We start from the raw sequence: 27860 nt of genomic DNA on the forward strand, positions 1-27860 counted from the left end.
TGGGCACCCTCCTTCATTGGTGTTTCGTTGATAGGCCCACGACACCTCCGGAGGGCTCAACGGCGACATCTGGCGTCCCAGGTGTGCCCCCCTCTGCCTTTACCCCTAGATGTCATTTAGCAGCCCAGTTTGGGTCCTTTCTCTTGAACCATATCCATCTGCTACCTCGTTCAGCCGCATCCGACAGCGATTTGACAGCCCGCCGGAAGGCCTGACCTCTTAATCCCATTCCTTTGAGGAGCTTGGTTGTGGACGTAGCAACAAAGCCTCTGCACCCGACTTCAACTGGAAGCACTCGGGCACGCCAGCCGCGCTGCTCTGCCTCGGCTGCTATGTCCGCATACCTCAGTTGTTTGCGCTCATATGCCTCACCAACTGCTGCTTCCCATGGTACAGTTAGTTCAACAATGAGCACAATCTTCTGGGAGGTTGACCACAAGACCAGGTCCGGCCTGAAGCTGGTTGTAATGATTTCAGGCGGAAAGATGAGTTTGTGGTCCAAGTCAACCTTCATTTTCCAGTCCCGGGCAGAGTCCAGAAGGGTTGCCTCCACTCTTGCAGATGGTTTTGGTGGGAGTTGTCCTGCTCTTACAAACTGAGTGGTGATTGGGTGACTAGGGATTGGGGGAGGGAGGGCCTTGTTGTTATTTCTCCTTTCCTCCAGAGTGATCGCCAGTTGTCTCAAGACCTGGTTGTGCCTCCAGGTGTAGCGGCCTTGAGACAAACTGATTTTACAGCCGGTGAGGATGTGATTGAGTGTTGCAGGGGTTTGACAGAGTGCACAAGAAGGATCTTCTCCAAACCATTGGTTTAAGTTCTTGGGTGTGGGAAGAACATCGTAGGTGGCTCTGATGATGAAGCTGATTTGGCTCCCTTCCATTTCCCACAGATCCTTCCATGTGAGCTTACGATGCTCCAGGTTTTCCCAGCTAGTCCACTGTCCTTGTTTGGACTGTGCCACTGCTGTTGCACATCTGTCTGCCTCCTCTTGTTGTCGAACCTGATCAACCACCAGCTTTCTCCTCTGGGCTGATGTCGCCTTGTGCCATGTGGGTCGACTAGCCCCAAGTCCAAACCCACCTCTTCCGTGCTGCACTTGTCCCACTATGTCTCCATGCCTGAGAGCAGATTTGGCTTGTTGCACGGCCTCAGATGGGATCCATTTCCTCCCGGTTGTCAGTCTGGGAGCAACCGCTCGGATCACCTCATCTTGAGACTCAGTCAGTGTCATGCTCAGCCTCACCTTGGTGCATTTAAACTCCTCCGTGAGGCTAGAGATGGGCAGTTCCAGGGCACCATGACCATATAGGCCGATGTTACTGAGGCACCGTGGAAGGCCAAGCCACTTCTTGATGTATGCACTGACTGTTCTCTCCAGCTTCTCGACTTTGGACATGGGGATCTCATAGACCGTTAGTGGCCACATGAAACGGGGGAGCAATCCAAACTGTAGGCACCACAGTTTCAACTTGCCAGGAAGTAAGGTCTTGTCAATGCGGACAAGGCCTTTGATGGTTTCTTCCCTCAGCTGATTGCTCTGGTCCGAGTCTTTGAGACTTGCGTTGTATAATCGCCCTAGACTCTTGACTGGCAGCTCTGACACCAACGGAATGGGAGTATCCTCGATGTAGAACCTCTGGTCCATGAGTTTTCCCTTGACGATAGATATGCTCCTGGACTTGCTGGGTTTAAACTTCATCTGTGCCCATGTGATGTTGGCATGAAGCTTTCCCAGCAGATGTTTAGTGCATGCAACGGTTGAGGTCAAGGTGGTCATGTCGTCCATGTAGGCACGGATGGGAGGTAGACGCTGTCCCCCTTTCAGACGTTCTCCACCCACAACCCATTTGGAAGCTCGAATGATCACTTCTATTGCCATGGTGAAGGCTAGAGGGGAGATGGTACATCCAGCCATTATTCCCACTTCCAGAGATTGCCATGATGTTGTGTATTCTGTTGTTAATAAAACACAGCCTAATTAACTTTGACAGCACATGTTGACTAGAATAGTCCTCACAAGATGTTTGCAAAGTGATAGCCCTATCCATAAGAAGAGACTGCACATTTAACTTAACGCCAACATTTAAGTTACGACCTACATCTGTTGTTTTCGGACACTTAAACACACTATCGTCTCCTTATACGGTCAGGTTGTATTCTCCTGAACTAGCGCACACACACGAGACATGAGTGGGGATTATAAAACTGTTGGTTTGGCTTCTCCAAGTTGGGAGTGACATATTTTTGGGCTTCCTCAAGGTACTGCAAACCTGTAAAATGACGCGTGCTTGCAATAAAGCAACTTTTTGTTCAACGATGCATCCTTGGCGTCTCCTTTGATCCTTCACACCGCCATGTCGTCCTCAGGTCCGGACGAAGATGACAAGTCCAGAAATACACATCGTGTACATACAAACTGACACGATAATACCACACTGATTCAGTATTAGTGATCTTTCCTCAGTAGGAACCTACATATTTTAATCAAACTTTATATTTGCGGTTTGAAGTCATCGCATTGTTTTGTCTTGATACAGTACTTTTGAGGTTGTTGCGTTGCTATGGTGTGGGACTACAAACTATCAAGCTAGTGGCTACTTATTGCTCACACGCAAATCTCCAATAGCTAACATTAGCATTAGCATTTTTAAATTACTAGTCAAGCAGGAACAGAGCCAAGGGAGCATCGGTCTGAAATCTCTCCTCGTCGTTGAGCTCACGCCAACGAGTGAAAGCCAGTGTTGTTCCTTGAATGTTTTTTTTTTATCCGGGTAGCCTACCTATTTCTTTTTTGTCTCCTCAGACAAAACTTTTTGTTGTTTTGCAACTTCTGCCATGATAGCAGTAATTGTACGTAGGCGTTTGCATCGACATCCATATTTGCAACAAATGGGGAACGGGTTAATTGACGTATGCCGTAAAGCTGTCTGTACATTTGTAGTTTTTTATGTGGCAGGATTCTTACCACCCTCCTCAAAGTTGCTTAGTGCCAGAGAAAGCGATATCGACCCTTTCAGGCCATGTCATTTATAGTTGTAAGTACATGTATCTTCCCAAAAGTTATGAAAATGTTTTATGAAGGTTGAAAAGTTACTTAGTGCTGCTATAAGTCCTATCTCACTGACAGAAAACAAGCAGCGTTAATGTAGTCCTGCTAATCCTATCTCACTTGCTCTGCTGGAGTCCTCCAATTAAAGCTCAGTATTGGGGCCAATATTATTCATCCATCCATCCATCCATCTTCTTCCGCTTATCCGAGGTCGGGTCGCGGGGGCAGCAGCCTAAGCAGGGAAGCCCAGACTTCCCTCTCCCCAGCCACTTCGTCCAGCTCCTCCCGGGGGATCCCGAGGCGTTCCCAGGCCAGCCGGGAGACATAGTCTTCCCAACGTGTCCTGGGTCTTCCTCGTGGCCTCCTACCGGTCGGACATGCCCTAAACACCTCCTTAGGGAGGCGCTCGGGTGGCATCCTGACCAGATGCCCGAACCACCTCATCTGGCTCCTCTCGATGTGGAGGAGCAGCGGCTTTACTTTGAGCTCCCCCCGGATGACAGAGCTTCTCACCCTATCTCTAAGGGAGAGCCCCGCCACCCGGCGGAGGAAACTCATTTCGGCCGCTTGTACCCGTGATCTTGTCCTTTTGGTCATAACCCAAAGCTCATGACCATAGGTGAGGATGGGAACGTAGATCGACAGGTAAATTGAGAGCTTTGCCTTCCGGCTCAGCTCCTTCTTCACCACAACGGATCGATACAGCGTCCGCATTACTGAAGACGCCGCACCGATCCGCCTGTCGATCTCACGATCCACTCTTCCCTCACTCGTGAACAAGACTCCGAGGTACTTGAACTCCTCCACTTGGGGCAAGATCTCCTCCCCAACCCGGAGATGGCACTCCACCCTTTTCCGGGCGAGAACCATGGACTCGGACTTGGAGGTGCTGATTCTCATCCCAGTCGCTTCACACTCAGCTGCGAACCGATCCAGTGAGAGCTGAAGATCCTGGCCAGATGAAGCCATCAGGACCAAATCATCTGCAAAAAGCAGAGACCTAATCCTGCTGTCACCAAACCGGATCCCCTCAACGCCTTGACTGCGCCTAGAAATTCTGTCCATAAAAGTTATGAACAGAATCGGTGACAAAGGGCAGCCTTGGCGGAGTTCAACCCTCACCGGAAACGTGTCCGACTTACTGCCGGCAATGCGAACCAAGCTCTGACACTGATCATACAGGGAGCGGACCGCCACAATCAGACAGTCCGAAACCCCATACTCTCTGAGCACTCCCCACAGGACTTCCCGAGGGACACGGTCGAATGCCTTCTCCAAGTCCACAAAGCACATGTAGACTGGTTGGGCAAACTCCCATGCACCCTCAAGGACCCTGCCGAGAGTATAGAGCTGGTCCACAGTTCCACGACCAGGACGAAAACCACACTGTTCCTCCTGAATCCGAGGTTCGACTATCCGGCGTAGCCTCCTCTCCAGTACACCTGAATAGACCTTACCGGGAAGGCTGAGGAGTGTGATCCCACGATAGTTAGAACACACCCTCCGGTTCCCCTTTTTAAAGAGAGGAACCACCACCCCGGTCTGCCAATCCAGAGGTACTGCCCCCGATGTCCACGCGATGCTGCAGAGTCTTGTCAACCAAGACAGCCCTACAGCATCCAGAGCCTTAAGGAACTCCGGGCGGATCTCATCCACCCCCGGGGCCTTGCCACCGAGGAGCTTTTTAACTACCTCAGCAATATTATTCAGTCTGTATGTAAATGATTTACCCATGGTTTGCAACACAGTAAAAATACAATTATATATATGCCAAAACAAAAGCCGATGCAGCTGCAATTTTGTCCGAAGCCATGGTCCCAGTATCTCTCTGGCTCCAAAAACCCCTGCTTACACCTAAATACTAAAAAAAAATGTATGCATGTTATTTTCAAATCAGCCAGCAGGGGGTGAACAGCCATCTGTTCTGGTCATCCATTCATCCATTTTCTAGCATGTGTCCCTCTCGGGTTGTGGGGATGGCTGGAGCCTATCCAAGCTGCAATTGGGTACACCCCGGACAAGTCGCCACGTCATCGCAGGGCCAACACAGATAGATAGACAACATTCACACTCACATTCACACACTAGGGTCAATTTAGTGTTGCCAATCATCCTATCCCTAGGTGCATGTCTTTGGAGGTGGGAGGAAGCCAGAGTACCTGGAGGGAGCCCACGCAGTCACGGGGAGAACATGCAAACTCCACACAGAAAAAAAACGAGCCTGGGGATCAAACCCAGGACCCTCTTATTGTGAGGCACACACACCCTGTTTCACCGTGCTGCCCTGTTCTGGTCAATGGAGAACATTTAGAGGTTGTACAACAATTAAAATATTTCAGAGTTATCCTCGATTCACACTTAACTTTCAAAGACCACGTTCAAAAAATAGCTAACATTGTTAAATTTAACTTGGCAAACTGTAAACATATAAGGCCATGCTTGACGGTAGAGTCTGCAAAGGTTTATATGCACATCCATCCATCCATCCATCTTCTTCCGCTTATCCGAGGTCGGGTCGCGGGGGCAGCAGCTTAAGCAGGGAAGCCCAGACTTCCCTTTCCCCAGCCACTTCGTCCAGCTCCTCCCGGGGGATCCCGAGGCGTTCCCAGGCCAGCCGGGAGAGATAGTCTTCCCAGCGTGTCCTGGGTCTTCCCCGTGGCCTCCTACCGGTCGGACGTGCCCGAAACACCTTCCTAGGGAGGCGTTCGGGTGGCATCCTGACCAGATGCCCGAACCACCTCATCTGGCTCCTCTCGATGTGGAGGAGCAGCGGCTTTACTTTGAGCTCCCCCCGAATGACAGAGCTTCTCACCCTATCTCTAAGGGAGAGCCCCGCCACTCGGCGGAGGAAACTAATTTCGGCCGCTTGTACCCGTGATCTTGTCCTTTCGGTCATGACCCAAAGCTCATGACCATAGGTGAGGATGGGAACGTAGATCGACCGGTAAATCGAGAGCTTTGCCTTCCGGCTCAGCTCCTTATTCACCACAACGGATCGATACAGCGTCCGCATTACTGAAGACGCCGCACCGATCCGCCTGTCGATCTCACGATCCACTCCTCCCCCACTCGTGAACAAGACTCCAAGGTACTTGAACTCCTCCACTTGGGGCAAGATCTCCTCCCCAACCCGGAGATGGCACTCCACCCTTTTCCGGGAGAGAACCATGGACTCGGACTTGGAGGTGCTGATTCCCATCCCAGTCGCTTCACACTCGGCTGCGAACCGATCCAGTGAGAGCTGAAGATCTTGGCCGGAGGAAGCCATCAGGACCACATCATCTGCAAATAGCAGAGACCTAATCCTGCAGCCACCAAACCAGATCCCCTCAACGCCCTGACTGCGCCTAGAAATTCTGTCCATAAAGGTTATGAACAGAATCGGTGACAAAGGGCAGCCTTGGCGGAGTCCAACCCTCACTGGAAACGTGTCCGACTTACTGCCGGCAATGCGGACCAAGCTCTGACACTGATCATACAGGGAGCGAACTGCCACAATAAGACAGTCCGTTACCCCATACTCTCTGAGCACTCCCCACAGGACTTCCCGGGGTACACGGTCGAATGCCTTCTCCAAGTCCACAAAGCACATGTAGACTGGTTGGGCAAACTCCCATGCACCCTCAAGGACCCTGCCGAGAGTATAGAGCTGGTCCACAGTTCCACGACCAGGACGAAAACCACACTGTTCCTCCTGAATCCGAGGTTCGACTATGTGGCGTAGCCTCCTCTCCAGTACACCTGAATAGACCTTACCGGGAAGGCTGAGGAGTGTGATCCCACGATAGTTGGAACATACCCTCCGGTTCCCCTTCTTAAAGAGAGGAACCACCACCCCGGTTATATGCACACTATGATATATTTTATTTATCTATTTATTTTTTTTTGTCCTGTCCAGCTTCTCAGGCAAATCATATAGTTGATGTAGATGCCCATATCGGTTTACTTTACAAAAGAGAAGTGTAGGATACTTCTCTTGTTGCCGTATTTGTATTTGACTTTATTAAATGTATTTATATTATTATTTGGTGCAGCCGGGCCGGAGCAGGAGGGGATAGAAAGAGAAAAAAAAGAAGACAGAGGGGGAAATTGTGGGGACAAAAGGGGGATAAGACAGAGACAAAAACAACAACAGTAAACACAACAACAACAATAGAGCAACAACAGCAACTATGACATGTACACATATGATGGTAAAAGTGATAGCAAATAAGCAGTTAGCGAAAATAAAAAATAATACAGAAATGACAATGAGCTTTATTCCACTACAAATGGATCAATACAAATACCAATAGAAATAGCGCTATTGATAATGAACAATACCAATAATTTACCTCCACCATCAACAATACAGTTGTTCAAATGCAACAATACATATACGTAATGATAACCTGAGATACGAAAGAATGCAGAAAAATGGAGGGGAAGAAAGAGAAGCAACCTACACCAACCTTGTAGACCAGGGGTCCCCAAACTTTTTGACTCGGGGGCCGCATTGGGTTAAAAAAATTTGGCCGGGGGCCGGGCTGTATATATATATATATATATACATCTGGACATAAGAATACTACAGTCTCCCCTGGTTAGTGCTCTCCACTGTAGATTAATTGTATTAAACAATGGATGTCCGCTAACTTCTTGCAACTCAACACTAAGAAAACGGAAATGCTGATTATCGGTCCTGCTAAACACTGACATTTATTTGATAATACCACCTTAACATTTGACAACCAAACAATTACACAAAGCGACTCAGTAAAGAATCTGGGTATTATCTTCGACCCAACTCTCTCCTTTGAGTCACACATTAAGAGTGTTACTAAAACGGCCTTCTTTCATCTCCGTAATATCGCTAAAATTCGTTCCATTTTGTCCACTAGCGACGCTGAGATCATTATTCATGCGTTCGTTACGTCTCGTCTCGATTACTGTAACGTATTATTTTCGGGTCTCCCTATGTCTAGCATTAAAAGATTACAGTTGGTACAAAATGCGGCTGCTAGACTTTTGACAAGAACAAGAAAGTTTGATCATATTACGCCTATACTGGCTCACCTGCACTGGCTTCCTGTGCACTTAAGATGCGACTTTAAGGTTTTACTACTTACGTATAAAATACTACATGGTCTAGCTCCAGCCTATCTTACCGATTGTATTGTACCATATGTCCCGGCAAGAAATCTGCGTTCAAAGAACTCCGGCTTATTAGTGATTCCCAGAGCCCAAAAAAAGTCTGCGGGCTGTAGAGCGTTTTCTATTCGGGCTCCAGCACTATGGAATGCCCTCCCGGTAACAATTAGAGATGCTACCTCAGTAGAAACATTTAAGTCCCATCTCAAAACTCATTTGTATACTCTAGCCTTTGAATAGCCTGCCTTTTTTTAGACCAGTTGATCTGCCGTTTCTTTTCTTTTCTCCTCTGCTCCCCCCTATCCCTTGTGGAGGGGAAGACACACAGATCCGGTGGCCATGGATGGGGTGCTGGCTGTCCGGGGTCGGGACCCGGGGTGGACCGCTCGCCTGTATATTGGTTGGGAACATCTCTGCGATGCTGACCCGTCTCCGCTCGGGATGGTTTCCTGCTGACCCCACTGTGGACTGGACTCTTACTGTTATGCTGGATCCACTATGGACTGGACTCTCACAATATTATGTTAGACCCACTCGACATCCATTGCATTCGGTCTCCCTAGAGGGGGGGGGGTTACCCACATATGCGGTCCTCTCCAAGGTTTCTCATAGTCATTCACATCGACGTCCCACTGGGGTGAGTTTTTCCTTGCCCTTATGTGGGCTATACCGAGGATGTCGTTGTGGCTTGTGCAGCCCTTTGAGACACTTGTGATTTAGGGCTATATAAATAAACATTGATTGATTGATTGATTGATAGACACTATGGCTCTAGCCCCCCTAAAATATTATTAAGCCCCCCTAAATAATTAGGTGTTATATATGTATATATTTTTTTTTTACAAATACATGCCGACATATTCATTATAAAGTGGCCCGAATATGAGTTTAAATAAATGATCATATAACCTGTCATTATTCACTCAGTTTCCCCTCACTTCATAGTGTAAGTTAGAGAGCCCCTTTAGTGCGTCGGTATCCAATCCATTACACTTGTTCATATACAAACCCTGTTTCCATATGAGTTGGGAAATTGTGTTAGATGTAAATAGAAACGGAATACAATGATTTGCAAATCCTTTTCAACCCATAATCAATTGAATGCACTACAAAGACAAGATATTTAATGTTCAAACTCATAAACTTTATTTTTTTTTTTGCAAATAATAATTAACTTAGAATTTCATGGCTGCATCACGTGCCAAAATAGTTGGGAAAGAGCATGTTCACCACTGTGTTACATGGCTTTTCCTTTTAACAACACTCAGTAAACGTTTGGGAACTGAGGAGACACATTTTTTAAGCTTCTCAGGTGGAATTCTTTCCCATTCTTGCTTGATGTACAGCTTAAGTTGTTAAGTTGCGCCACACATTTTCAATGAGAGACAGGTCTGGACTACAGGCAGGCTAGTCTAGTACCCGCACTCTTTTACTATGAAGCCACGTTGATGTAACACCTGGCTTGGCATTGTCTTGCTGAAATAAGCAGGGGCGTCCATGGTAACGTTGCTTGGATGGCAACATATGTTGCTCCAAAACCTGTATGTACCTTTCAGCATTAATGGCGCCTTCACAAATGTGTAAGTTACCTATGTCTTGGGCACTAATACACCCCCATACCATCACAGATGCTGGCTTTTCAACTTTGCGCCCATAATAATCCGGATGGTTCTTTTCCTCTTTGGTCCAGTGGACACGACGTCTACAGTTTCCAAAAACAATTTGAAATGTGGACTCGTCAGACCACATAACACTTTTCCACTTTGTATCAGTCCACCTTAGATGAGCTCAGGCCCAGCAAAGCCGACGGCGTTTCTGGGTGTTGTTGATAAACGGTTTTCGCCTTGCATAGGAGAGTTTTAACTTGCACTTACAGATGTAGCGACCAACTGTAGTTACTGATAGTGGGTTTCTGAAGTGTTCCTGAGCCCATGTGGTGATATCCTTTACACACTGATGTCACTTGTTGATGCAGTACAGCCTGAGGGATCGAAGGTCACGGGCTTAGCTGCTTACGTGCAGTGATTTATCCAGATTCTCTGAACCCTTTGATGATATTACGGACCGTAGATGGTGAAATCCCTAAATTCCTTTCAATAGCTGGTTGAGAAAGGTTTTTCTTAAACTGTTCAACAATTTTCTCACGCATTTGTTGACAAAGCGGTAACCCTCGCCCCATCCTTGTTTGTGAATGACTGAGCATTTCATGGAATCTACTTTTATACCCAATCATGGCACCCACCTGTTCCCAATTTGCCTGTTCACCTGTGGGATGTTCCAAATAAGTGTTTGATGAGCATTCAGAATCAGAATCAGAATCAGAATCAGCTTTATTGTCATTACGCAAGGTAACGAGATTGAGGCCATTCCATACAGTGCGATGTGTGCATGCTAGAAAAACAATGTGCAAATATATAAAAATATAAAAAATGTAGAAGTGCAATGAATATGGTGTGAAATGAATATATACATGAAAAAAACAAAAACAAAAACAGGGTGGTTGGTGGAATGGGTTATTGCACCGAAGAGAAGGCAGTTATGAGGAACAATGGGGCAGTCCGTTCAGGATGGTTATGGCCCTGGGGAAGAAGCTGTTCTTTAGCCTGTTTGTTTTGGTTTTAATGCACCTGTAGCGCTTCCCAGAGGGCAGCAGGTGGAACAGGTCAGAGCCAGGGTGGGTGCTGTCCTTGATGATGGCACTGGCTCTGTTGAGGCAGCGGGAGGTGTAGATGTCCGTCAGAGAGGGGAGAGGGCGGCCGATGATCTTCTGAGCCGTCTTGACCACTCTTTGCAGCCTCTCCCTGTCTGCTGCAGTGCAGCTGCCGTACCATACCGTAATACAGTAGGTCAGCAGGCTCTCGATGGACGAGCGGTAGAAGGTCAGCAGCAGGTCAGGCTTCAGGTTGTACTTCCCGAGGACTCTAAGGAAGTGTAGCCGCTGCTGAGCCTTCTTGATGATTGATGTGGTGTTGACTGTCCAGGAGAAGTCATTAGAGATGTGGACTCCAAGGTACCTGAAGGTGTGGACCCTCTCTACACGCTCGCCGTTGATGTAGAGGGGGGCAGGGTCGGTGCTGCTCCTCCTGAAGTCGACGATGATCTCTCTGGTCTTGCTGGTGTTGAGAGCGAGGTTGTTCTCCGAAGACCAGGCCGTCAGCTTCAGGACCTCCTCTCTGTAGGCAGCCTCGTCACCCCTGGAGATGAGCCCGACCACTGTGGTATCGTCGGCGAACTTGACGGTAAGGTTGTCACTGTGGGCCGGACTGCAGTCATGGGTGTAAAGGCAGTAGAGGAGGGGGCTCAGCACACAGCCCTGTGGGGAGCCGATGCTCAGCGTGCGGGAGGATGAGAGGTGCGGGCCAAGTCTCACATTCTGGGGTCGGTCCGTTAGGAAGTCCCTTATCCAGGCGTTTGTGAGAGGGGGGAGGCCAAGAGTGTCCAGTTTATTGCAGAGTCTGTCCGGGATTATTGTATTGAAGGCAGAGCTATAGTCCACAGAGAGCATCCGGACGTAGCTCTGCTGCTGCTCCAGGTGGTTCAGAGCAGAGTGGAGAGCAACAGCGATGGCGTCCTCTGTGGACCTGTTCGCCCGGTATGCAAACTGGTGGGGGTCGAAGTCTGGAGGGATATGGTCCTTGATGTGCTGGAGAACAAGTCGCTCGAAGCACTTCATGATTACCGGAGTGAGGGCCACTGGTCGGTAATCATTCAGGCTGGTGATGGGAGACTTCTTCGGCACCGGGATTATTGTAGATGACTTCAGGCAGGATGGGATGACTGCCTGAGCCAGGGAGAGGTTGAAGATCCTGGTGAGGGGGGGAGCGAGCTGGTGGGCGCACGTCCTGAGCACCTTTCCAGGTACTCCGTCTGGTCCGGTAGCCTTCCTGGGGTTCACAGCCAGGAGCACTCGTCTGACACTGTGCTCCTGTACAGTGAGTGGAGTGGCGCCGGAGCCCGGTGGGGGCGGGGACAGGGCTGGAGCAGATGAGTGTCGCTGGGGGGTTTCAAAACGGGCAAAGAAACAGTTAAGCTCCTCTGCCAGTGTCGCACTCTGATCCGCAGTTGTCATATTGCAGCCTCTGAAGTTCGTGATGTCATGAATGCCCCGCCACACCTCCCGTGAGTTTTTGCTGGACAGATGGGACTCTATGCACCTCCTGTGGTCCGCCTTTGCTTTTTTAATCCCTCTCTTCAGGTCGGCTCTAGCAACACTGTACAGTGCCCTGTCCCCTGACCTGAAGGCTGCGTCGCGGGCCCTGAGGAGTGTGCGGACCTGGCTGGTCATCCAGGGTTTCTTGTTGGGGTAAACCCGGATGGTTTTTTCCACAGTCACATTCCCGATGCAGAACTTTATGTAGTCCAGCACCGTTCCTGTGGCTGTCTCCAGCTCCTGTTGTTGGAAGAGGTCCCAGTCTGTGTGTTGGAAGCAGTCCTGAAGTTTGGGGAGTGCATCGTCAGGCCAAATCATAACAGTCTTTGTGATAGGCCTGGCCTGGCGTCTGATGGGGGTGTAGGTAGGAGAGAGCAGGAGGGAAAGATGGTCTGACTGTCCAAGCTGGGGGAGGGGTGTAGCTCTGTACGCATGCTTTATGTTGGTATACACACGTGGTCCAGGGTGTTCTTGCCCCTTGTAGAACACTTCACGTGCTGGTAGAACTTAGGGAGTACAGTCTTCAGATTGGCCTTATTAAAATCCCCTGCTATGATATGAACACCGTCGGGGTGGGCCCGCTGCTGTTCGTTGACGGTGTTCAGCAGAAGAGAGAGCGCTGTGTTTACTTTGGCGTCCGGTGGAATATACACAGCCGTGATGATAACAACAGACAGCTCTCTCGGGAGAAAAAAAGGCCGACATCTAACAGACATGTACTCCACGTCCGGGCAACAGTGCTGTTTAGTGATTGTCCCGTTGTTGCACCAGTTCTCATGCACGTAGATACAGAGCCCCCCTCCTCTGCTCTTACCGGAGTCCTTAGTTCTGTCCCGGCGGAGCAGAGTGCGTCCGGCTAGCTGCATGCTAGCATCGGGTATTTCCGGGTGAAGCCAGGTTTCGGTGATAATCATAGCACAACAGTCCCGAACATAGCGGTTTCCAGCAAGTTGTAACTCCAGGTCGTCCATCTTCTGTACAAGGGATCTGGCATTAGAGAGGAACAGGCTCGGTAGAGGTGGCTTGTGGGGTTGTTTCCTAAGCCTGAGCAAGACGCCGGACCTGCGGCCACACTTCTGCTTCCTCTCCCTCCTCCGTCTGCGCCGTCTCCCAGACCCGACAACAAACCACGGAGAGCCCTGTGCTCTCGCTATGTCATCTGGGATGTTGTGCTCGTGGTGAAAGTCGCTCGAAACAGATATCTGGTGCGAGTTACCGATATCCAAGAGTGACTGGCGGATGTACCGGGTGTTTGCAGTACAGGTGGTGCACAAAAGGAAAAAAAACATGAAGAAAAGAAGGAAGAAAGAGCACTGAAATGGAGAGCCGTAAGCCGCTGCGTCTATGCGCGCCGCCATCTTACTTTATCAGTAATTATTGCCACCTTTCCAAACTTCTTTGTCACGTGTTGCTAGCATCAAAATCTAAAGTTAATGATTATTTGCAAAAAAAAAAAAAAGTGTATCAGTTTGAACATCAAATATCTTGTCTTTGTAGCATATTCACTGAATATGGGTTGAGAATGATTTGCAAATCATTGTATTCCGTTTATATTTGCATTTAACAACAATTTCCCAACTCATATGGAAACGGGGTTTGTTGAAAATGCCCACATCACTCAAAATCCAGTCCACATTTTCTCTGCGACCTTGCTTGCGGTCCTGCAGGTGTGCAGCTTTGAAGCACACAGCGCTGCAGAACAAGAACGTGAACGAATGCAAAATGGACGTAAAAACTTTTTGAAGAAAGGAAGTATTCATCACTGCTTGTAGTAAAATGCATTAGCTCCACTTTACATCAGGTCTGTGTTTGACAAATAAAAACCTGTCTAGCACACTGTAGACAACCTCTGTGCACGTCGTACATTTGTTGTTTTGCAGGCAAAAGTTACATTCCCGCTCTAAAACAATGCTGCTACTTAGTTAGCTAGTTAGCCTGAAATGCATCATGATGGTCCTGGTTATTTATAAAGTTAAATGTGCACTCTTTTTTACCTTTGGGGTTACTTCTTTCTGGAGCATCACCTGTGTTTCTCACTTTACACATGGAGGAGAACAGGAGCTGAGCTCATTCATCCATTATATATATATATATATATATATATATATATATATATATATATATATATATATATATATATATATATATATATATATATATATATATATATATATATATATATATGTATGTGTGGGAAAAAATCACAAGACTATTTCATCTCTACAGGCCTGTTTCATGAGGGGGGGTACCCTCAATCGTCAGGAGATTTTAATGGGAGCATTCGCATACCATGGTTTATATAGGGCACAGAGTGGGTGGGTGCAGGCTGGCCTAGGGGCGTGGTGATTGGCTCATGTGTTACCTAGGAGGTGTTTCCGTCTATGGCGGCATGCTGTGACAATTTCGCTGCGCTTGTTGAGGGATGACAGGTCTGGACGGTAAATAATAAACAGTTTCTCTTTCAAGCATAGGTTGCATCTTTTATTACCACTATTGTAAGGTGTGCTGGATGCAAGAATTTGCCATGTTATTGAATATTCAACATTATTGTCTTTGAGGTCCCAAATGTGTTTGCTGAGTTCTGTGGTATTTCGCAGGTTTTTGTTCCTGAAAGAAACCTTGTGATTGTTCCATCTGGTTTTGAATTCTCCCTCGGTTAATCCTACATATGTGTCGGATGTGTTAATGTCCTTGCGTATTACCTTAGATTGGTAGACAACTGATGTTTGTAAGCACCCCCCGTTGAGAGGGCAATCAGGTTTCTTTCGACAGTTACAGCCTTTGGAGTCGCTCTGTCTGGGGGCCGACGGCTCATTTGCAATTGTTTTGTTGTGGTTTGAGATGATTTGTCGTATATTGTTCATGCAGCTGTAGCTCAATTTAATGTTGTTCTTGTTGAATACTTTTCTTAGGGTGTTGTCTTTGGGAAAGTGTTTGTCAATCAGATTGAGGAATTTGTGTCCAATGTTAGTTGAGACGTTTTTGCTGTATGGGGGGTTGTACCAGATGATGTCGTTTCGTTTTCTGTTCTTTTTTGGCTGGTTTCCTGGCGTGGGTTCATAGGTGAGGGTGAAATTGTATCCGCTTTCATCAAGGGCTTTTTGGTACGGGGGGGTTGCTTGGTCAAATTCAGCTTTGCTAGATGACAGCATCGATAGCCTTTTATTGATTCCGGTAGGTATTCTTTTCGTGGTGGTGGGTGGGTGGTTGCTGTCATGGTGCACGTATTGGAGTGTTGTGTTGGGTTTCGTGAATGGTTGGTAGCTGTTATTTCTCAGGTTGAAAGTGACGTCAAGGAAGTTGACGGTTTGCTTGTTGGCTTCAATCGTGATCCGTAGGCCGTTCTCTTTGAAAATTTGGCATATGCGCTTCTTGGTATTCTTGCTGCTCCTTGACGAGACGCGACACACTGCCAGTCCGTCATCACGGTAAATACCAAGGTTCAGATTGAGGCTAGCGAGCTGGGAGAGGAGGAAACTCCCAACGAGTTCACACGTTTCTGCTCCGTCAAAACTTCCCATAGTGACGTCAAATGTTGCATTGTTCTTTTTTTGCCATGGTGTACTGTTGTGGATGAGAATGGAGTTTTTTGCGTGGATGATGATGTTTCTTTCGTTGCCTGTGATTGAGTCGTAGTCTGAGGCGAAGTCTAGTGCTTGAGTCAGTAGGTCTTGCGTGATGGATTGAGTCAGTTAGTCTTGCGTGATGGATTGTTCTTTCAGGAACAAAAACCTGCGAAATACCACAGAACTCAGCAAACACATTTGGGACCTCAAAGACAATAATGTTGAATATTCAATAACATGGCAAATTCTTGCATCCAGCACACCTTACAATAGTGGTAATAAAAGATGCAACCTATGCTTGAAAGAGAAACTGTTTATTATTTACCGTCCAGACCTGTCATCCCTCAACAAGTGCAGCGAAATTGTAACAACATGCCGCCATAGACGGAAACACCTCCTAGGTAACACATGAGCCAATCACCACGCCCCTAGGCCAGCCTGTACCCACCCACTCTGCGCCCTATATAAACCATGGTATGCGAATGCTCCCATTAAAATCTCCTGACGATTGAGGGTACCCCCCGTCATGAAACAGGCCTGTAGAGATGAAATAGTCTTGTGATTTTTTTCCCACACATACATATATATATATATATATATATATATATATATATGAAAGACTTCATATGTATATATGTATATATATATATATATATATATATATATAAGAAAAACCCAGTGAAGTTTTGTGCTCGTGCGCTACGTTCGCTCGCATCCTGTGCATCTCCTGGGGGCTAAGCCCCCCTGTCCTTAAAAGCTAGTGACGCCCCTGGTACCAATGATTGTCTCACACACACTAGGTGTGGGGAAATTTGTCTTCTGCATTTGACCCATCCCCTTGTTCCACCCCCTGGGAGGTGAGGGGAACAGTGAGCAGCAGCGGTGGCTGCACCCGGGAATCATTTTGGTGATTTAACCCCCAATTCCAACCCTTGATGCTGAGTGCCAAGCAGGGAGGTAATGGCTCCCATTTTTACAGTCTTTTGGTATGACTCGGCCGGGGTTTGAGCACACAACCTACCGATCTCAGGGCGGACACTCTAACCACAAGGCCCCTTAACACTTAAAGAAGAACTGCACTTTTTATGGAATTTTGCCTATAGTTCACAGTCTTTATGTGAGACAAGCACTTATATGTTTTTATTTATTTATGCAATCTGACTCATAAATAAACACTGGCAAAAGTCAGCTAACAATGGAGCCATTGGGAGTATCTGTGTTATGCCTATATAGCACTCTAAAAAACATCCACAAGCCTTTATAAACGTTTTATATAAATGCTGTAAGCACATGTAATGTAGTAACAGGCACATTAATTAACATCGAATATGTACGTATTTTGTTCATTTTAAGCATGCGGGGCATAGTCATTTCACAAATGCATCACAACATATTATATCCCCGTTTAAAAAGCTGTGTGCTAAACAGATCCAGCTTTTGTTAAACTTTATATTTTTGAGCCTGAACATAAGGAGGATGAGCTACACGTTTTAGAAAGCTGTGTGCTGAACAGATCTAGCTTTAGTGGAACTATAAGCGTCATGTGACTTTGACTTTATCTTTAAAACAGGGACAGTACATATTGATGAAAACCCATCCATCCATCTTCTTCTGCTTATCCGAGGTCGGGTCGCGGGGGCAGCAGCCTAAGTAGGGACTTCCCTCTCCCCAGCCACTTCGTCCAGCTCTTCCCGGGAATCCCGAGGCGTTCCCAGGCCAGACGGGAGACATAGTCTTCCCAACGTGTCCTGGGTCTTCCCCGTGGCCTCCTACCGGTCGGACGTGCCCTAAACACCTCCCTAGGGAGGCGTTCGGGTGGCATCCTGACCAGATGCCCAAACCACCTCATCTGGCTCCTCTCCATGTGGAGGAGCAGCGGCTTTACTTTGAGCTCCCCCCGGATGGCAGAGCTTCTCACCCTATCTCTAAGGGAGAGCCCCACCACCCGGCGGAGGAAACTCATTTCGGCCGCTTGTACCCGTGATCTTGTCCTTTCGGTCATAACCCAAAGCTCATGACCATAGGTGAGAATGGGAGCGTAGATCGACCGGTAAATTGAGAGCTTTGCCTTCCGGCTCAGCTCCTTCTTCACCACAACTGATCGATACAGCGTCCGCATTACTGAAGAAGCCGCACCGATCCGCCTGTCGATCTCACGATCCACTCTTCCCTCACTCGTGAACAAGACTCCGAGGTACTTGAACTCCTCCACTTGGGGCAGGGTCTCCTCCGCAACCCGGAGATGGCACTCCACCCTTTTCCGGGCGAGAACGATGGACTCGTACTTGGAGGTGCTGATTCTCATCCCAGTCGCTTCACACTCAGCTGCGAACCGATCCAGTGAGAGCTGAAGATCCTGGCCAGTTGATGAAAACACAAGTGTAAATATGCAAGATTGTAGCAAGTGGCTAATTTCCATCTTTTGTCTGTGTGGCAATTATTGACAAACACAGAAGAACAGGACAGCCCCAAACAGCACTTAACACTATTGCTATCTGCTAAATATGAAACACAAACTACAAACATAATAAAACAATCACTTTCTATACAATGTCTGCTCTCACTAGGATGCTGACTGATGGGATGTTCATATTTTCCCGTTTAGATGAAGAATTAATCATAATCCTCACCAAGGTTAAAAAAAAAAAGGTATCGCAAACGAGCATCTTTTTGTGTCTTTCTCGCATTCTCCGGGTATAAGTTGGATGTCAAAGTTGACCAATTTCTCGATTTATCAATCAATCAATCAATCAATCTTTATTTATATAGCCCTAAATCACAAGTGTCTCAAAGGGCTGCACAAGCCACAACGACATCCTCGGTACAAAGCCCACATACGGGCAAGGAAAAACTCACCCCAGTGGGACGTCGATGTGAATGACTATGAGAAACCTTGGAGAGGACCGCATATGTGGGTAACCCCCCCCCCCCTCTAGGGGAGACCGAAAGCAATGGATATCGAGTGGGTCTGACATAATATTGTGAGAGTCCAGTCCATAGTGGATCCAACATAATAGTAAGAGTCCAGTCCATAGTGGGGCCAGCAGGACACCATCCCGAGCGGAGACGGGTCAGCAGCGTAGAGATGTTCCCAGCCGATGCACAGGCGAGCGGTCCACCCCGGGTCCCGACTCTGGACAGCCAGCACTTCATCCATGGCCACCGGACCTGTGCCCCCCCCCCCCCCCCCCCTCAAGGAAAAGGGGAGCAGAGGAGAAAAGAAAAGAAACGGCAGATCAACTGGTCTAACAGGGGGGCTATTTAAAGGCTAGAGTATACAAATGAGTTTTAAGATGGGACTTAAATGCTTCTACTGAGGTAGCATCTCTAATTGTTACCGGGAGGGCATTCCATAGTACTGGAGCCCCAATAGAAAACGCTCTATAGCCCGCAGACTTTTTTTGGGCTCTGGGAATCACTAATAAGCCGGAGTTCTTTGAACGCAGATTTCCTGCCGGGACATATGGTACAATGCAATCGACAAGATAGGACGGAGCTAGACCGTGTAGTATTTTATACGTAAGTAGTAAAACCTTAAAGTCACATCTTAAGTGCACAGGAAGCCAGTGCAGGTGAGCCAGTATAGGCGTAATATGATCAAACTTTCTTGTTCTTGTCAAAAGTCTAGCAGCCGCATTTTGTACCAACTGTAATTTTTTAATGCTAGACATAGGGAGACCCGAAAACAATACGTTACAGTAGTCGAGACGAGACGTAACGAACGCATGAATAATGATCTCAGCGTCGCTAGTGGATAAAATAGAACGAATTTTAGCGATATTACGGAGATGAAAGAAGGCCGTTTTAGTAACACTCTTAATGTGTGATTCAAACGAGAGAGTTGGGTCGAAGATAATACCCAGATTCTTTACTGATTCGCCTTGTGTAATTGTTTGGTTGTCAAATGTTAAGGTGGTATTATTAAATAAATGTCGGTGTTTAGCAGGACCGATAATCAGCATTTCCGTTTTCTTGGCGTTGAGTTGCAAGAAGTTAGCGGACATCCATTGTTTAATTTCATTAAGACACGCCTCCAGCTGACTACAATCCGGCGTGTTGGTCAGCTTTAGGGGCATGTAGAGTTGGGTGTCATCAGCATAGCAATGAAAGCTAACACCGTATTTGCGTATGATGTCGCCTAGCGGCAGCATGTAAATACTAAAGAGTGCAGGGCCAAGAACCGAACCCTGAGGAACTCCGCACGTTACCTTAACATAGTCCGAGGTCACATTATTATGGGAGACGCATTGCATCCTGTCAGTAAGATAAGAGTTAAACCACGACAAAGCTAAGTCTGACATACGTGTTTTGATACGCTCTAATAAAATATTATGATCGACGGTATCGAAAGCAGCGCTAAGATCAAGAAGCAGCAACATAGATGACGCATCAGAATCCATCGTTAGCAGTAGATCATTAGTCATTTTTGCGAGGGCTGTCTCCGTAGAGTGATTTGCCCTGAAACCGGATTGAAAAGGTTCACAGAGATTGTTAGACACTAAGTGTTCATTTAGCTGCTGTGCGACAATTCTTTCGAGGATTTTCGAAATAAAGGGAAGGTGGGACACCGGTCGGTAGTTTACCATGAGGTCAGGATCAAGGTTAGGTCTTTTTAGCAGAGGATGAATAACCGCTTTCTTGAATGCTAGGGGAACAGTGCCAGAGGAAAGTGATAAGTTTATAATATTTAGCACTGATGGACCTAATAATACAAAAAGCTCCTTTATGGCCACATCCTTCTACTATACAGGTGTGAGGCATGATTTATAATCTAGACTTAACCAGTTACCTCTCTGTAATAACGGAGCCGCCAAATGTACAAACCCAAAACCAGTGAAGTTGGCACGTTGTGTAAACCGTAAATAAAAACAGAACACAATGATTTTCAAATCCTTTTCAACTTATATTCAGTTGAATACACTGCAAAGACAAGATATTTAATATTCGAAATGATAAACTTAATTTTTTTGGCAAATAATCATTAACACATTGCAAAAAGTTGGCACAGAGGCATTTTTACCACTGTGTTACATGGCCTTTCCTATTAACAACACTCGGTAAATGTTGGGAACTGAGGAGACCAATTTTTGAAGCTTTTCAGGTGGAATTATTTCCCATTCTTGCTTGATGTACAGCTTAAGTTGTTCAACAGTCCAGGTCTCTGTTGTGGTATTTTACGCTTCATAATGCACCACACATTTTCAATGGGAGACAGGTGTGGACTGCAGGCAGGCCAGTCTAGTACGGTCTTTTACTACGACGCCACGCTGTTGTAACACGTGCACAATGTGCTTGGCATTGTCTTGCTGAAATAAGCAGGGGCGTCGATGAAAAAGATGTTGCTTGGATGGCAACATATGTTGCTCCAAAACCTGTATGTACCTTTCAGCATTAATGGCAGAGGTGGGACCAAGTCATTGTTTTGCAAGTCACAAGTAAGTCTCAAGTCTTTGCCCTCAAGTCCGAGTCAAGTCCCGAGTCAAGACAGGCAAGCCCCGAGTCAAGTCCAAAGTCAAGACTGGAAAGTCTCAAGTCAAGTCCTAAGTCCTGCATTTTGAGTTTCGAGTCCTTTCAAGTCCTTTTAACCACAGACTAATATATTAACACAGATTGTGTATGCTTTTCAAATGCTGTATTTATTTATTAAAACAAGTGCATTTTAAATTGCAGGAAAGAAAATTGTGCTGACATTGCACTTTATAATAGCACTATTAACCAGTCATTTTAAACATTAACTCATTCCTTTACAGAACAAACACATTGAAAAATAAAGTGCAAATGTACTTATTTGTACAAAAGTGTTAACATTGAAAAAACATGACATATACGTGAACATAACAAAAAAGTTGTACTTTTTATATGTCAGGGCCCTATGCTGCATTGCATTTGCAAAAGACCAAATTAGCCAAGAGTCTGTCAGTCATTTGTGCACGATGGGGGCGTAGTATGTTGCCACCATGGCTGAAAACTCGCTCCACTGGAGCACTGGAGGCAGGCACTGCCAAGACTCTCATGGCAACTCGGAACAGTGAAGGAAGAGTCTTCATGTTCAATGCCCAGAACAAAAGGGGGAGAGAGTTTTTTTGGGTTGGTGCACTACTTGTAAGTGTATCTTGTGTTTTTTATGTTGATTTAATTAAAAAAAGAAAAGAAAAAAAAAATTATTTCTTGTGCGGCCCGATACCAATCGATCCACGGACCAGTACCGGGCCGCGGTCCGGTGGTTGGGGACCACTGAGGTAAACAACCAACAGTATGTCAGAAAGCTAGCTAAAACGGTACACATATTCATAATATAGTATACATTTTAACTGACCTTTATTTTACTATTTTTGTCTTTTTTTTAGGTGGCTAAAATACGCGGTGCTGCTGACCGCCGTCTAACGTTACGTGTGATATATTGACTAACGTAACCCTGCTTAAAAAAATCACTGAACAAAAAGTATGAATAAGGTAGTGAACTGCAACAGATTCCAGTGTTTGCAATAACGTTATAACGTTAGCAGTGAGTTTACAGCCTCACTGATTTAACTACACAGCAAATAAAAGTCACGTTACTTAGCCAATAAACGTTATCTTACATTCAAAACTTACCGTTCTTTGTGCAACTTCAAATGCCGGACGAAGTTGGAAGTTGTTGCCTCTCCATCAGTAATTTTCGAACCGCATGTGTTGCATACTGCAAACCGTTTTGTGTTGACCACCTCGTAATTTTTACACCCAAACAAAATTATTTTAGGTATCATTTTTTGTTCACTGGCGTGTGGTTTGGACATGTCTTCTTCGTTGGTTGTCCTGCAATTTGATTGGATGAATGCTGTGTGATGAAAACAAAGTAGATCTAATTTGATTGGCTGTTGTACTGAGACCACACCAGCTGACACACGCAACGCTGATAGACAAGTACACAATGAAAAATACGGAGCGCTCCCGAATAACTTTTTCATCTTTGGGTTTTGGGGAAAGTAGCAAGTCATGTCAAGTCATGTCAATTCAAAAGGCTCAAGTCCAAGTGAAGTCACAAGTCATTGATGTTAAAGTCTAAGTCGAGTTGCAAGTCTTTTTACATTTTGTCAAGTCGAGTCTAAAGTCATCAAATTCATGACTCGAGTCTGACTCGAGTCCAAGTCATGTGACTCGAGTCCACACCTCTGATTAATGGTGCCTTCACAAGATGTGTAAGTTACCCATGCCTTGGGCACTAATACACCCCCATACCATCACAGATGCTAGCTTTTGAACTTTGCGCCTTTAACAGTCTGGATGGTTCTTTTCCTCTTTGGTCCGGAAGACACGACGTGCACAGTTTCCCAAAAACAATTTGAAATGTGGACTCGTCAGACCACAGAACACTTTTCCACTTTGCATCAGTCCATCTAAGATGAGCTCAGGCCCAGCGAAGCCGATGGCGTTTCTGGGTGATGTTGATAGTGGACAGTGGTTTTCTGAAGTGTTCCTGCGCCCATGTGGTGATATCTTTTACACACTGAGGTCTGTTTTTGATGCAGTACCGCCTGAGGGATCTAAGGTCACGGGCATTGCCGCTTACGTGGAGTGATTTCTCCAGATTCTCTGAACCTTTTGATGATATTGTGGACCGCAGTTGGTGAAATCCCTAAATTCTTTGCAATAGCTCATTGTTCTTAAACTGTTGGACAATTTGCTCATGCATTTGTTCACAAAGTGGTGACTCTCGCCCCATCCTTGTTTGTGAATGACTGAGCATTTCATGGAAGCTGCTTTTATACCCAATCATGGCACCCACCTGTTCCCAATTAGCCTGTTCACCTGTGGGATGTTCCAAATATGTGTTTGATGAGCATTCCTCAACTTTCTCAGTCTTTTTTGCCACTTGTGCCAGCTTTTTTTAAACATGTTGCAGGCATCAAATTCCAAATGAGCTATTATTTGCAAAAAATAACAAAGTTTACTAGTTCGAGCGTTAAGTGTATTCAATTAAATATAGGTTGAAAAGGATTTGCAAATCATTGTATTCTGTTTTTAATTACGATTTACACAACGTGCCAACTTCACTGGTTTTGGGTTATGTAGTTCCTTGGCATTAGCGCTTATAATAACAATATTGCTAATACTTGGTTAATATTCATGTCACGACATGTATGTGGAGTATTGTCAACATGTTTTTATGGAAGGCTTTAAGGGCGAGATAGATCACTCCCATTATTTGCATTGTTAACAACCTTGTGCTTGCAGTGTATTAAAAATTAGGATGCAAGAAAAAATAAGAAAAACATATTTGTTTTTGTCTTACATAGGGATTGTGAATGATAGAGATATAAATGTAGTTTTCCTCAGAGGTGGGACCAAGTCATTGCTTTGCAAGTCACAAGTAAGTCTCAAGTCTTTGCCCTCAAGTCCGAGTCAAGTCCCGAGTCAAGACAGGCAAGCCCCGAGTCAAGTCCAAAGTCAAGACTGGAAAGTCTCAAGTCAAGTCCTAAGTGCTGCATTTTGAGTTTTGAGTCCTTTCAAGTCCTTTTAACCACAGACTAATATATTAACACAGATTGTGTATGCTTTTCAAACGCTGTATTTATTTATTAAAACAAGTGCATTTTAAATTGCAGGAAAGAAAATTGTGCTGACATTGCACTTTATAATAGCACTATTAACCAGTCATTTTAAACATTAACTCATTCCTTTACAGAACAAACACATTGAAAAATAAAGTGCAAATGTACTTATTTATACAAAAGTGTTAACATTGAAAAAACATGACATATACGTGAACATAACAAAAAAGTTGTACTTTTTATATGTCAGGGCCCTATGCTGCATTGCATTTGCAAAAGACCAAATTAGCCAAGAGTCTGTCAGTCATTTGTGCACGATGGGGGCGTAGTATGATGCCACCATGGCTGAAAACTCGCTCCACTGGAGCACTGGAGGCAGGCACTGCCAAGACTCTCATGGCCACTCGGAACAGTGAAGGAAGAGTCTTCATGTTCAATGCCCAGAACAAAAGGGGGGAGAGAGTTGTTTTGGGTTGGTGCACTACTTGTAAGTGTATCTTGTGTTTTTTATGTTGATTTAATTAAAAAAAGAAAAGAAAAAAAAAATTATTTCTTGTGCGGCCCGATACCAATCGATCCACGGACCAGTACCGGGCCGCGGCCTGGTGGTTGGGGACCACTGAGGTAAACAACCAACAGTATGTCAGAAAGCTAGCTAAAACGGTACACATTCATAATATAGTATACATTTTAACTGACCTTTATTTTACTATTTTTGTCTTTTTTTAGGTGGCTAAAATACGCGGTGCTGCTGACCGCCGTCTAACGTTACGTGTGATATATTGACTAACGTAACCCTGCTTAAAAAAAATCACTGAACAAAAAGTATGAATAAGGTAGTGAACTGCAACAGATTCCCGTGTTTGCAATAACGTTATAACGTTAGCAGTGAGTTTACAGCCTCACTGATTTAACTACACAGCAAATAAAAGTCACGTTACTTAGCCAATAAACGTTATCTTACATTCAAAACTTACCGTTCTTTGTGCAACTTCAAATGCCGGACGAAGTTGGAAGTTGTTGCCTCTCCATCAGTAATTTTCGAACCGCATGTGTTGCATACTGCAAACCGTTTTGTGTTGACCACCTCGTAATTTTTATACCCAAACAAAATTATTTTAGGTATCATTTTTTGTTCACTGGCGTGTGGTTTGGACATGTCTTCTTCGTTGGTTGTCCTGCAATTTGATTGGATGAATGCTGTGTGATGAAAACAAAGTAGATCTAATTTGATTGGCTGTTGTACTGAGACCACACCAGCTGACACACGCAACGCTGATAGACAAGTACACAATGAAAAATACGGAGCGCTCCCGAACAACTTTTTCATCTTTGGGTTTTGGGGAAAGTAGCAAGTCATGTCAAGTCATGTCAATTCAAAAGGCTCAAGTCCAAGTGAAGTCACAAGTCATTGATGTTAAAGTCTAAGTCGAGTTGCAAGTCTTTTTACATTTTGTCAAGTCGAGTCTAAAGTCATCAAATTCATGACTCGAGTCTGACTCGAGTCCAAGTCATGTGACTCGAGTCCACACCTCTGGTTTTCCTTCACTTAAAGACACATTTGAATCCCCACAGTAGTCTGAAGCAAGGCTTTTTAAAGTGTGATATGGCTAGGATAATTCAAACCAGGCGCAGCGGCTTGAGAAAAATAAAGAAAAACATATCTTATCTAACATATTTCAAACCTGCTAGGTAGAGATGCTTGATATTGGCTTTCTCACTCTTATGCCGAGACGGCTTTTGACAGCCGTTGAACAGTTTGAGGAGAAATTTTCACAAGAACTCAAATATATGCCTCGTCAGATATCACAACATTGATTGCAGGGGAATGAATTACATAGAATAATTGTTATTCTTAAATGGATGAAGAATCTGAGGGGCTCCGGCAGAAAGGGCATGTTTCTCACGCAGAGCAAACGGGCAAGTGCTTGAGCACCACTAGGGCGCCTAAATGCACGCACTTACCTGGGCTGAAGCTCAGGGGGCCCACCCAATCAGGGGCCTCCGATTTTATGCAATGATTGGTGTTCATAGCTGTCATTTACAAACAGCTCAGCCTCGTCTAGCAATTGTGTACTCTGTCTCTCTCTCGGCTGTGTTGTTTTCTTCCCTACTGCGCCGAGAAAAAGGTTAACAAGCTTGTTTCTGATTCCTTTCCAGGGAACATACATTATCTTCTTTGTACGGCTCTCATCAGAATTCATGTTCTTGTTAGATGAAAGCACAAGGCATTGAAAAAGAAGAGGAAGGAAAAAACAGAACTCTAAAAAGACAACGACAAATGATCCTCAGTATAAAAGGAAGCCAGAGAAGATTACCTAAACCTGAAGACCTCTGAAGATCAGAAGCATAGCTGTCACCATGAAGACACTTGTATTGCTCATGTTGATGTGTTTCCTGTAACCTGACTCTTGTCAGATCTTTGTAGTTTGCTGAGCTCCACACAAGGATCTGGGACTTCTCAATAGGAGATGTATTTCAGAAGGCGGGCCTTGTAAAAAAAATAATTGTATGTGATTGGATAAACCACTTGTCCGTTATCTTGAATGACGTGCTACTTCAACCACTCACATCCAAATCAACCTGTGACGCTGATGAGAGCGACGCTGGGAAATCCAAACCCGGTCGGAAGAAGAGCCAAAACATCCTCGCCACCAATAAATGCCTTCAAAACCGTTCTCTGTTCATCTTTTAAAGAATTAATATTCGATAGATTCGACAAAACAGTTGCAATAGCAGAATCAATGTCAGCACACGACGCCTCACTACCTGCCGCCATTGTAGTTTGAATCAAACAGTCGCTACAGTCGGCGCTACGTCACATCTATGAAATCCCGCCCAGCGATCCTAATTGGTTCATTATTTTTTGCTATATGGAAGAAGTTTGCAATGCCTTTGTTAAGGTTTGCAGAGGAGGTGACGGCGACAGACACTAGAGGGCAGTACTGTTCAACCATTTATTATATATATAGTCCAAATATATATAATAATAAAACAATACTAAATATACGAACTAAGGAAATGGAGTGTGACAAAATCTAAGAGTGTGTAAGGTGTAAGACTATGTGTAGTATTTAACTGGAACGTTTTTACCGTAAGTGTTGGAGGTGCGTGTTGAGAGGAGCGGGGCTGTCAGACAAGGGTGGTCCAGGGGCGGAAGCGTGGTCGAGAGGCAGGAGCGAGTCGTCGTAGTCCGGGGCGAGCGAGGAGTCGAGAAACCAGGAAGCACGGGGCAGGCAGGGAAGATCCGGGAGCACAAGACGCACAGCTTGACTCGGGGATGCACACAGGGAACTGCGGGGTGAGGGAGGACACGACAATCAACGCAGGGAAAGCACAGAGAGGACAGGTAGAGAGCATAAAGCGAGTTGCATCAAGCATCAGAAGAATAGCTTACTGAACACCAATTGAAGACTATATTCCGGCGCCGGCAT

Source organism: Nerophis lumbriciformis, linkage group LG15, assembly GCF_033978685.3.
Source record: "Nerophis lumbriciformis linkage group LG15, RoL_Nlum_v2.1, whole genome shotgun sequence".
NCBI lineage: Eukaryota > Metazoa > Chordata > Actinopteri > Syngnathiformes > Syngnathidae > Nerophis > Nerophis lumbriciformis.